General features: G+C 39.9%; 1 protein-coding gene across 8 annotated transcripts in view; it reads right to left on the bottom strand.

Annotated features, from left to right (window-relative positions):
• Nucleotides 1–12,456, bottom strand: part of myt1lb (myelin transcription factor 1-like, b) — a 598,322-nt gene that overhangs the window by 464,602 nt on the left and 121,264 nt on the right. For 2 of the 8 annotated variants that reach the window (XM_061895655.1, XM_061895660.1), the window contains exons 3-4: nucleotides 3,050–3,167; nucleotides 2,918–2,970 (exon numbers count right to left, since the gene is read on the bottom strand). The exons of 5 other annotated variants lie outside the window; for them this stretch is intronic. The gene's annotated coding sequence lies outside the window, so the exon portion shown is untranslated. Of the gene's footprint in view, nucleotides 1–2,917; nucleotides 3,168–12,456 lie in introns of all 8 variants that reach the window. One more of the 8 variants, XM_061895656.1, reaches the window with a different exon arrangement.

Below are 12,456 nucleotides of genomic sequence, written 5' to 3'. Positions count from 1 at the left end.
GGACCTAATAATACAAAGAGCTCCTTGATCAGTTTCCCAGGAAGAGGGTCAAGTAAACATGTTGTTTGTTTTATTCCATTTACACGTTGTAACAATTCCTCTAATGTTATTTCCTCAAAACGAGAGAAACTATTTTGGAGGGCAGTATCCGCCGTATATACAATCGTGTCAGTGTTAATAGAACCCCGTTGTAGCTGGGACGCATTGTCTTTAATCTCCTTTCTAATGACTTCAATTTTCTTACTAAAGAATTGCATAAAGTCATCAGCTGAGTGGGTGGAGCTACTGGAAGGAGTCCCTTGTTGGGTTAGCGATGCTACCGTACTAAACAAAAATTTAGGATCGTTTTTATTACGGTGGATGAGATTTGAGTAATAATTAGCTTTAGCTAAGGTAAGCATGCGTTTATAAGTTATTAAACCATCACTAAATGCTTGATGGTGCACCTCAAGTTTAGTCGTGCGCCATTTGCGTTCCAGCTTTCTGCATAATAATTTCTGAGCTCTAGTTTCTTCTGTAAACCACGGGGTACGCTTTTTTGGAGCCTTTTTTAACTTTAGCGGTGCTATGTTATCAATGGTTTCACGCAGGGCGTCGTTAAAGTTGTTAGTGAGGTTATCAATAGAGCCCACATACTTTGGGAATGGTGCCATTACCGAGGGCAGTAGGTCAGCAAGAGTTGTCGTTGTGGCCGTATTAATGTTGCGGCTGCTATAGCAGTTATTATTATTATTAGTTTGACGAACATGCGTCTGAACCTCGAATTTTATAAGGTAATGATCGGACAATACTTTAGTATACGGGAGTATCGTAACTTTGGAAGCGGTGATACCCCTGACAAGCACTAGGTCTATCGTATTACCGTTGCGATGAGTGGGTTCATTTATTATTTGTGTGAGACCACAGCTATCAATTATAGTCTGGAGCGCTACGCACGGTGGGTCCGATGGGGTATTCATATGGATATTAAAGTCCCCCATTATGATTATATTATCGGCGTGTGTCACTAGATCAGCAACGAACTCTGAGAATTCATTGATAAAGTCTGAACAGGGCCCTGGGGGGCGGTAGATAACAGCCAGGTGTAGAGGCAGCGGTGTGACAGACCTCATATTAAGCACCTCAAACGATTTATATTTATTATTTATGTTAGGACTAAAGTTAAAGTTTTTGTTGTATATTAGTGCGACCCCCCCACCCCTTTTAAGCGGACGGGCAATATGCGCATGTGTAAAGTTAGGAGGACATGCCTCATTTAGCGCAAAAAAGTTGTTTGGTTTAAGCCAGGTTTCACTGAGACCGATGACGTTAAGATTGTTGTCTCTGATGATATCATTAACTAACAACGTTTTGGGAGACAATGATCTTATGTTTAAAAAACCTATATTATAGGTAGTTGGCTGTTTTAGGGAATTTTTGATCAAATTATCCGTAGTAGCAATATTAATAATGTTGTGTTTATTATGCCCAGTGCATTCAGTATAATTACGACCATATCTAGGAATTGATACGACGGGAATGTTCCGATTGTTTGATTGTTGCTTTGATAAACTGCACGCATCATGGTTAGCCTCCTCAGTAACGGGGATTTTCCGATTGTTTGTTTGTTGCTTTGATAAACTGCACGCATCATAGTTAGCCACCTCAGTAAAACACATGTCCAACTCTGAAACACTCAAAGCAGAAAAAACTTGTTCTAATTTAACTGACTCCTTACCCAGACCAGTAGTCTCGCATCCTTTATTTAAATCCGTCTTCAGGGTGGAGGGAAGTGGTGTTCTGTGGGGATTAGCCTTCTGCTTTGTTTTTAGCCCCGCTCGACATCCGCGTTTCCGATCACACCGCTGGCGTCTGCTCCGTAGACGGCCCCCGCTGCTACTAGACTCCGCTGCTTCACAGGCCGCTGGATGTAGCCGCCGACGTATCCCCATGCTAGTTAGCATGTTTAGCACGCCCGCGTCTATCAGTCCAAAACGGCCCGATATGTCCATATCCAGAAGTGTCTGGCGGTCGTACGTGATCACGGAGTGACCACGATGCGAGCCAGCCATGAAGTCTGCAGAACTGTCCGGCATTTCCGCCAAATGTTCCATCTTTAGCAAGAGCACCGCAGTGTCGCAGCCCGTCCGGGCGCCGCCATCTTGCCAAAGTCAAAGTATATATATATATATATACCACCAGGTATATATAGTGACGTGCGGTGAGGTTCATGGCTGGTGAGGCACTGACTTCATCACAGTCAGAATTATAAACATATGAACCCTATAGAGTATCTTTTTCACCATTTGATTGGCAGCAGTTAACGGGTTATGTTTAAAAGCTAATACCAGCATTCTTCCCTGCTATTGGCAGTCAGCATCAAGGGTTGGAATTGGGGGTTAAATCACCAAAAATGATTCCTGGCCGCTGCTGCTCACTGCTCTCTCACCTCCCAGGGGGTGAACAAGGGGATTGGTGGATTGCAGAGGAACATTTTCACCACACCTAGTGTGTGTGTGACAATCATTGGTACTTTACCTTAATGTAGCAGGTACTTTAGCTAGTATAGTATAGTATAAATAAAAGACACTTATCATTATCATTATTACTGATAACACTACCAATATTAAATAATCACCTGTACGTACAAAATTACAAACACGACAGTACACAGTGTTGTCAGTATGACAGGTGTAACCGCGCTCCAGCGGCCGTGTTTATTCATTGTCTCTACTGTAGCATAAAAAATGCAGATGGCCTTAAAACGCCACAATACTCATTCACCATATTTAAGTACCCAAAATAAAGACTGGACATAAATATAAATTCAATCGGAGCAGAAACATTGGAGGAAACGGGATTACAACCCGATGCTAACCGCCCATAGAAAATACATGGGTACGGCTAGTAGCTACTATTAGCAAAAAAATTCACTTACCAACTCAACATCGACACACTCTTTCGTCACAACTCGGCCCTGATGGTCGGCACCTATAAGTTTACAATTATTTGTAAAATGTTGGACTGTTGTTTTTACGATATGCAGGCAAACGACAACTTTAAAACATACCGGCTTCAGATGTCTCCAGGGCTAGCCAAGTAGTGCAAGAATGATCTCTGGGATCACTAGCGCCCTCTACCACCAGGAGGTCGGAGAACAGGTGCCTCACATTGTACGTGTTTCGCAGCTGTTTTATGATTGCCCAGAACAAGAAATATGTTACACACATACAGTTGTTGACAAAATACACTGTACATTATATACCTCCGCTAACTAAACTATGGAAATGTATAACATAATTCATATAGCAATACGGTCTCACTGCACAGCAGGCCAGCAGTTAGCCGAGTCATTGCGCAATCCATGGTGACGGGGAGGCTCAGCACGCTGTGACTCAACGCAAGTCTCTTCTCAGTATTTGAACAGCAAATGTGAAAACTAAGCGATTTTGAATAAATAATCATTTAAAACTGGTGAAGTTGAATGGAAAATAACTTTATAGTATACTCATTGGATACATATAACAACATAATTTTTTTTTTTCTTTTTACATTTTTTTCTTTCCATGATGGCAGTGGCCTCACCTGCCACCCCTAAATGCACGTCACTTATATATATATATATATATATACACACCCTAGTGTGTGAGTGTGAATTTTTGTTGTCTGTCTATCTGTGTTGGCTCTGCGATGAGGTGGTGACTTGTCCAGGGTGTGCCCCGCCTTACGCCCGATTGTAACTGAGAGAGGCGCCAGGGCCCCCCGCAACCCCAAAAGGGAATAAGCAGTAGAAAATGGATGGATGGATATACATATATATATATATATATATATATATATATATATATATATATATATATATATATATATATATATAAATATATATGTCTGTGTGTGTGTGTATTCGGTCTCCCATGGCCTAAACGTCATAATCCCAGTATTGATTGGGATCAGACCACCGTTTTGAATTGAAGCATCTTTTGCCTCGCTAATTGTTTGCATTCTGCTGTTCCCTTGATGGCCACGCCTAGCCATGATAATGAGACCATCAATCTGTCAGGGGTACCTGCCAAAGATCACCACCTCAAACAGGAATTTAGTAAAAACCAGGCTGAGTCCTTTCCCCCACATCGTCCTCACGACCGTTCTATTAAACTTCTCCTGGGGGCATCGTTACCTGTGACAAGACTTTAATGTGTCAGGTCCGCAACAGTCCAAATTAGGTGACTATATGTTTTTCTCTATCACGGCGGGTCTCATTTGTCCCTCTTCCTCTCCATTGGCTGATAAGTCTTTGCGGCCTTGTATTGATTATCGTGCTTTAAACGACATAACTGTGAAGAAAAGCTGTTTTTTGCCACTTACGGATTCCACATTTACTTCATTATCTTTTGCTGTCATTTTCATTATTATTAGACTTATGCAATGCTTATCACCTGGTGAGAATTATGGAGGGGGAGGAGTGGAAGACCGTTTTAACACCCCTGTAGGAAATTTGGGATATTTAGTTCTGCCTTTTGGCCTCACTAATGCGCTTGTGGTTTTCCAAAATCTAATTAACAATGTCCTCAGGGACATGATCAATCAGTTCTGTTTTTGTGTACCTTAATGACATTCTTATCTTTTCCAAAAAGCGCCAGGAACATGTCACAATGTCCATATCGGCCTGGAATGGTTAATGTCAAAGACGAGAAGTGCGAATTTCACTTGCCATCAGTATTATTTCTGGGGCTCATCGTGGAGAAGGTAGTGGTCAAGTGGCCATGTCTTATATCAAGGAAGCACTTGCAAAGTTTCTCGAATTTCGCTAACTTTGATAGGCGATTCATCCGCAACTTTAGCAGCAAAGGTGAACCCTCGACGAGGCTCACATCCACTAAGGCAGTGGTTGTCAAATGGGGGTACGTGTACACCTAGGGGTACTCTAAGGTATGCCAAGGGGTGCGTGAGATTTTTTAAAAAATATTCTAAAAATAGCAACAATTCAACAATCCTTATTAAATATATTTATTGAATAATACTTCAACAAAATATGAATGTAAGTTCATAAACTGTGAAAAGAAATGCAACAATCCAATATTCAGTGTTGACAGCTAGATTTTTTGATGTTAAATATTTCTTTTTTTGTGAAGAAATGTTTAGAATTAAGTTCATGAATCCAGATGGATCTCTATTACAATCCCCAAAGAGGGCACTTTAAGTTGATGATTACTTCAATGTGTAGAAATCTTTATTTATAATTGAATCACTTAGTAATTTTTCAACAAGTTTTTAGTTATTTCTATATCTTTTTTTCCAAATAGTTCAAGAAAGACCACTACAAATGAGCAATATTTTGCACTGTTTTACAATTTAATAAATCAGAAAATTATGACATAGTGCTGCATTTTACAAACCCCGTTTCCATATGAGTTGGGAAATTGTGTTAGAGGTAAATATAAACGGAATACAATGCTTTGCAAATGCTTTTCAACTCATATTCAGTTGAATGTACTACAAAGACAAGATATTTGATGTTCAAACTCATAAACTTTGTTTTTTTTTGCAAATAATAATTAACTTTGAATTTCAAGGCTGCAACACGTGCCAAAGTAGTTGGGAAAGGGCATGTTCACCACTGTGTTTCATCACCTTTTCTTTTAACAACACTCGAACGTTTGGGAACTGAGGAAACTAATTGTTGAAGCTTTGAAAGTGGAATTCTTTCCCATCCTTGTTTTATGTAGAGCTTCAGTCGTTCAACAGTCCGGGGCCTCCGCTGCCGTATTTTACGCTTCATAATGCAGCACACTTTTTCGATGGGAGACAGGTCTGGACTGCAGTCGGGCCAGGAAAGTACCCGCACTCTTTTACTACGAAGCCACGCTGTTGTAACACGTGGCTTGGCATTGTTTTGCTGAAATAAGCAGGGGCGTCCATAATAACGTTGCTTGGATGACAACATACAGTATGTTGCTCCGAAACCTGTATGGACCTTTCAGCATTAATGGTGCCTTCACAGATGTGTAAGTTACCCATGCCTTGGCCACTAATACACCCCCATACCATCACATATGCTGGCTTTTGAACTTTGCGCCTATAACAATCCGAATGGTTATTTTCCTCTTTGTTTTGGAGGACACCACATCCTCTGTTTCCAAATATAATTTGAAATGTGGACTCGTCAGACCACAGAACACTTTTCCACTTTGCATCAGTCCATCTTATATGAGCTCGGGTCCAGCAAAGCTGGCAGTGTTCCTTGGTGTTGTTGATAAATGGGTTTGGCTTTGCATAGTAGAGTTTTAACTTGCACTCACAGATGTAGCAACCAACTGTAGTTACTAACAGTGGTTTTATGAAGTGTTCCTGAGCCCACTGATGTCGGTTTTTGATGCAGTACCGCCTGAGTGATCAAAGGTCCTTAATATAATCGCTTACGTGCAGTGATTTCTCCAGATTCTCTGAACCTTTTGATGATTTACGGACCGTAGATGGTAAAATCCATAAATTCCTTGCAATAACTCGTTGAGAAATGTTGTTCTAAAACTGTTCGACAATTTGCTTACAAAGTGGTGACCCTCGCCCCATCCTTGTTTGTGAAATACTTAGCATTTCATGGAGGCTGCTTTTATACCCAATCATGGCCCCCAACTGTTTCCAATTAGATGAACATTCCTCAACTTTATCAGTAGTTTTTGCCACCTTTCCCAACTTCTTTGTCACGTGTTGCTGGCATCAAATAACAAAGTTAATGATTATTTGCGAAAAACATTTTTTTTTTATCAGTTCGAACATCAAATGTGTTGTCTTTGTAGCATATTCAACTGAATATGGGTTGAAAATGATTTTCAAATCATTGTATTCCGTTTATATTTATATCTAACACAATTTCCCAACTCATATGGAAACGGGGTTTGTACTTCTTTGTCTCTTTTTTTCAACCAAAAATGCTTTGCTCTGATAAGGGGGTACTTGAATTGAAAAAATGTTCACAGGGGGTACATCACTGAAAAAAGGTTGAGAACCACTGCACGAAAGTAACTTTCCGCTAGACTCTAGATTCCACGGCCACCTTTTCTTCGCTTAAACCAAGCACCAATTCTTAAGCACGTTGATCCTGCTTTACAATGTTTTATCGAGATTGATGCACCAGATACAAGAGTTGGAGCAGTTCAGTCCAGGTTTTCCCTGGTCGACCAGAGGTCCCATTACATCCATTTGCTTTAATCAATCTACGTGTTATATCATTATTATAGATCCATTTGTTCAATACAAGCAATCAATTTTTCATCTAAATTATTTCTAATCAATCCCTTTACTACATTTGTCATACATCCCTCATTCATCCGTCAAACCGATTCCCCATAAATATTTCCCAAATACATCAATTTGTCACCAAGCTTCCATCAAACACTCCATCCATTATCCATTCATATACATCTGACAGTCGTCAAAGTCTCCATTCGTCTGTTATCATCATACTTTACATTTATCCCACCTCAAACGTTGTAATAATTGAAGTACCGATCAAAAGTTTGGCACACCTTTATCTTCAACAACATGGGATAGTGTGTGCCAACTTCCTACTGGCACCGTATATTCACATGCAAGTCAGCATATGATTTATTCTCCAGTAAGTTGGCTGCAGGTTAGATTTGTGCCTCAGGATGAAGGTCTCCTCCCTTCCCAACAACACATTAATTCTTTAGGGGCCTAAACACCTCTGAACAGGTATTTTTAGATGTCCCTAAATATTCATGCTGGCTGGGTTTAGAAGATAACAGGGGCCGTGACCCTGTTTGGATGTCTCTTTTTATTAAACATGATTTATTAATACTACACTTAGGCCACTGTCGAGCCCTTCAATCTTAATGGTCTGTTTCTTTATGAATGCCCATAAATGTTTCAACAGGAGGAAAATAAAATGATGAAATGCAAGGATACCTTGTAAATATTAGCAGGTAAGTTGGGATGGAATGACCTTAAGTCTTTTATTTTGGAGGGGGAAGATGAGAGTATAAATATGTCTTTGGACAAATGACAGATGATGATGAGCAACTGCCCGGCTAGAACAGTCTTCCAGACTGTGCAGCCTTTATGTTTAAAAGTTAGGACGGTGACATTGGCCAAACTTTCTGCAGGAGTTCAAACTGCATGGAGCGGGGTTCCCAAACTACGGCCTGCCGGCTGGACACAGCCTTCCAGCATCCAAAATCCAGCCCACGGGAAGTACCAAGTTAATATATATATATATATATATATATATATATATATATATATATATATATATATTCAGAATCGATTCTCATTTTTAAGAAAAATCAATGTATTTTTTAATTTATTTTTTAATTTATTTATTCATTTATTTATTCATTTTTATCAATCCAACAAACCCCTACACAGCAATACCATAACAATGCAATCCAATTCCAAAACCAAACCTGACCCAGCAACACTCAGAACTGCAATAAACAGAGCAATTGAGAGGAGACACAAACACGACACAGAACAAACCAAAAGTAGTGAAACAAAAATGAATATTATCAACAACAGTATCAATATTAGTTATAATTTCAGCATAGCAGTGATTAAAAATTCCTCATTTACATTATCCTTAGACATTTATAACAAATTTAAAAAAAGAACAATATTGTCTTACACTTGCATCACATCTCATAAGCTTGACAACACACTGTGTCCAATGTTTTCACAAAGATCAAATAAGTCATATTTTTGGTTCGTTTAAAACAAATTTACATTATTGCAATCAGTTGATAAAACATTGTCCTTTACAATTATAAAAGCTTTTTAAAAAAAATCTACTACTCTGCTAGCATGGCAGAGTAGTAGATATATACATATATATATATATATATATATATATATATATATATATATATATATATATATATAGTATTTTTTTTTTTTTATCTTTCCCTTCTAATCCATTTTCTACCGCTTGTTACTCTCGGTGTCTTCGGCTTCAAAGTTAAGGTATTTATCAAATAAATTATGGTTGATGTGTAAAACTTTTCGATCTTTACGTGAAATCTTAACATAGAGTAAATACATGTTTCTGTTTGTTACCACTACATTTCATGCTCACATATACAGTGTTTTTGGCAATGTTTGTTATGGTTTAGTAATTTGCTCTTTCCTACTTTGTATACATCATGGACATCATGCTTGGAAAAAAACAAATAAATCTTGCTTGTTCAAGTTCAAAATCATATTAGTTGAAATGTTTGAACAAACGTGCGCATTATCTGAAGATGTTAAGACGCTCGGCGAGCACAGTTTTAAACACAGTTTGCGTCAAAGGAGAACACTGCAGCGTCAACAGGGAGCAAATGCATTATCTGAGTAAAACAGCAGTAACAATCACGTCAGCAGCAGAAGTCGTGTCGACTCCTGTTGCCGTCCTCGAGCCTCCTCGTGAGAGTTGGAGCCTGGAAACGTGCTTGTCTCTCTGGCTAACCGCGTTGGAGCAGCTTACATGTTCTGTTTTGTTTTTTATCGCTCAGCCTGGAGAATTGAAGGTTGGTCTGCATATTTTAGGATGAGGAGGGAGTCTATTCCTTCTCTGCCTACCACAACCTAATTAACTTGCTAACGCATTGGTGTTATAAATATTTGCAATATTAATAGAGCTCTATTCATATTCAATTTGATTTCAAATTAAATTTTGATAAAATACTTGTAAAATGCTTGTAATTGTATCAGGCAGTATCCATCCATCCATTCATTTTCTACCGTTTGTCCAGTTGGGGATTGCGGGGGGTGCTGGAGCCTATCCTAGGTGCGGGCGGGAGGCGGGGTACACCCTGGACAAGCCGCCACCTCATTGCAGTCGGACACTATCCAATAACTGTAAATACTACCATCTAGAATATAACATGATTCATTGAAAATTTGTCAAAAATATCATTTTTTTAATTCCTTTTTTAAGGAAAAAATTACTTTTTCACTTATTAAGAAGATACATTTGGAAACTAATTTTAACAATCAAACTTTGAACCCTCCTATTAATTCAGGCAAAGAAAAATAGCGAATTTTCATTGTACCACTTTGGATTATGTCATGAAAATGAAGCTTAACCATCTGGGGCATACATTATTTCATTGCAGTTAAAGTGGAACTGCACCGTTTTTACTCACAAGCCTTATGTGTAACAAGCACACATACATTTTATTTTTTTTAAAAATGCATTCTAATTTGTAAATAAACCTGAGCAAAAGTCAGCTAACAATGAAGGTAGACTAAAAAATGTTATATTACACAGTCATTGGGGTCGTTGAAATACTAATCGTGTTATATACAAATTCTTATTTTTTACACTTTTCTTTTGGAAAAAGTTACGCGCTGTAGCTCGGCTCTGTAAACCTGCTTCTGTCAGAGAGAGTTGATGACGAGCCCCAAGATGCAGAGAAGGCGGCAGGCATTGAGTAAGAAAACATGATTTAATTTAAACACTAAAACAAGAACAAAAAAAAGGGTACTAATAAATGCAATGCGGGGAGCAAACTTGGCTATGAACAAAAATACTTACTGTGACACGAAGGAAATATGGCATGAGCAGAGTGAACAGAAGTAGACACAGTTACAACGATAAGTAATAATGACATTGACAGATAGTGGTGACAATAATCCAGCACTGACTGGAAGAAAAAGCAGGTTTAAATAACAGCGGGCTGATTGACACCAGGTGTGGCCAGGTGCCGATCAGCCGCATCTGAGGGTAAACAACGCTCATGGAGAAAAGCAGGAAATGACCAAAATAAAAGTTCTGACAAGAAACAAATACATACACAGAGGAAAAACTAAAACAAAACAAAACTGTCAGGGACAAGCCTGACAGTAGCCCCCCTTCCCATAACGGATACCAGACGTTTTAGAAAACCACCTCCCCCCCAAAAACAGTCCAAAGTCAAGGGAGGTGGAGGGAGGACAAGGCGGTGGGCCGCCAGGCCAGGTGTCCCCGCAACCAGCGGGGAGGAGTCAGGTGGCGATGGCGAAAGGATAAGATCACAGGTACAAGCAGCCGAAATGAGTTTCCTCCGCCGGGTGGCGGAGCTCTCCCTTAGAGATAGGGTGAGAAGCTCTGCCATCCGGGAGGAACTCAAAGTAAAGCTGCTGCTCCTCCACATCGAGAGGAGCCAGATGAGGTGGTTCGGGCATCTGGTCAGGATGCCACCCGAACGCCTCCCTAGGGATGTGTTTAGGGCACGTCCAGCTAGTAGGAGGCCACGGGGAAGACCCAGGACACGTTGGGAAGACTATGTCTCCCGGCTGGCCTGGGAACGCCTCGGGATCCCCCGGGAAGAGCTAGACGAAGTGGCTGGAGATAGGGAAGTCTGGCCTTCCCTGCTTAGGCTGCTGCCCCCGCGACCCGACCTCGGATAAGCGGAAGATGATGGATGAATGGAACACTGACAGCATTACCGTTTTTTCCAATTGCTTACACACTGAATTTAAAATGTTCACACAGTTAACAAAGTCTACACACAGTAAGCAAAACCACTGTGGACATTTGCCTGACAATTAGACTCGGCTTCACAGTTTTTGCAAAACATTGTGCACGATGCTTTACACACACCTTCCCATCCTGCACATGGCCTGATCCAGCTACACGGGCAGCGGATGATTAGAATCAATAACTGAGGCTTTTGAGTATGTTCTTTTATAGAGTTGTTGTTGCCTAAGTCTGCACATGTAGCCTAAACTCTATGCTGTCAATTTTATTTTTACCTCCAGATTTGTTTTCTTAATTTGTCTCAGATTTTAAGTTATACTGTATGCCAATGTTGACTACTGTGATATGTTACTTTACCTGACTGTGGTAAAAATAACTATTTTCAATTTGCAGCATCATTGTTGAGCACTTTTTGAAAATACTACAGGATATTTTTTCTTTCTCTGTAGGTTTTCTCACGTCAAACTGTCAGGCTTGGACATGGATTGTGTGTGCTCCTTCGACGCAGAGGGATTACAGGACGAGCCAGGCGTGAATTCAGGTACATGATATTTATTAAATAAACAAACAAACTACAAAAAGGCAAACCAAGGACGCGCTCTGTGGCGGATAATACTCTATACTAAACTTAAAACAAAACAGCACAATGGCATGACTATATACAAACACAACAAAACTAGCACTGTGGCATAAATACACAAACTTACACGCCATGGAACTGTGGACGAGGGCGTGAAGGTTGGAACAGCATGGGTAGGGTGCGTGCGAGTGTGAAGATCCCAGACTGATGGACAGAAAGTAAAATCCTTAAATAGTGGTAATGAGAAACAGGTGTGAGAGGCTGATGATCGGGGCATGACAGGGTAAACTAATGAGTAGCTATGGTAACAAAACAAACCAGGAGGTGAAAAGACAGAACTAAAATGTCCAAAAAACTAAACATAACCTGACCAAAACCAAAACATAAACTTACAGGCGTGACACAAACTAAACAATGGCGACTGTTATGGATTTGCTGATAT

Source organism: Nerophis ophidion, linkage group LG03 (assembly GCF_033978795.1).
Source record: "Nerophis ophidion isolate RoL-2023_Sa linkage group LG03, RoL_Noph_v1.0, whole genome shotgun sequence".
NCBI lineage: Eukaryota > Metazoa > Chordata > Actinopteri > Syngnathiformes > Syngnathidae > Nerophis > Nerophis ophidion.
The sequence above is the reverse complement of the archived record's forward strand: the minus strand, read 5'-3'. Positions and strand labels throughout refer to the sequence as shown.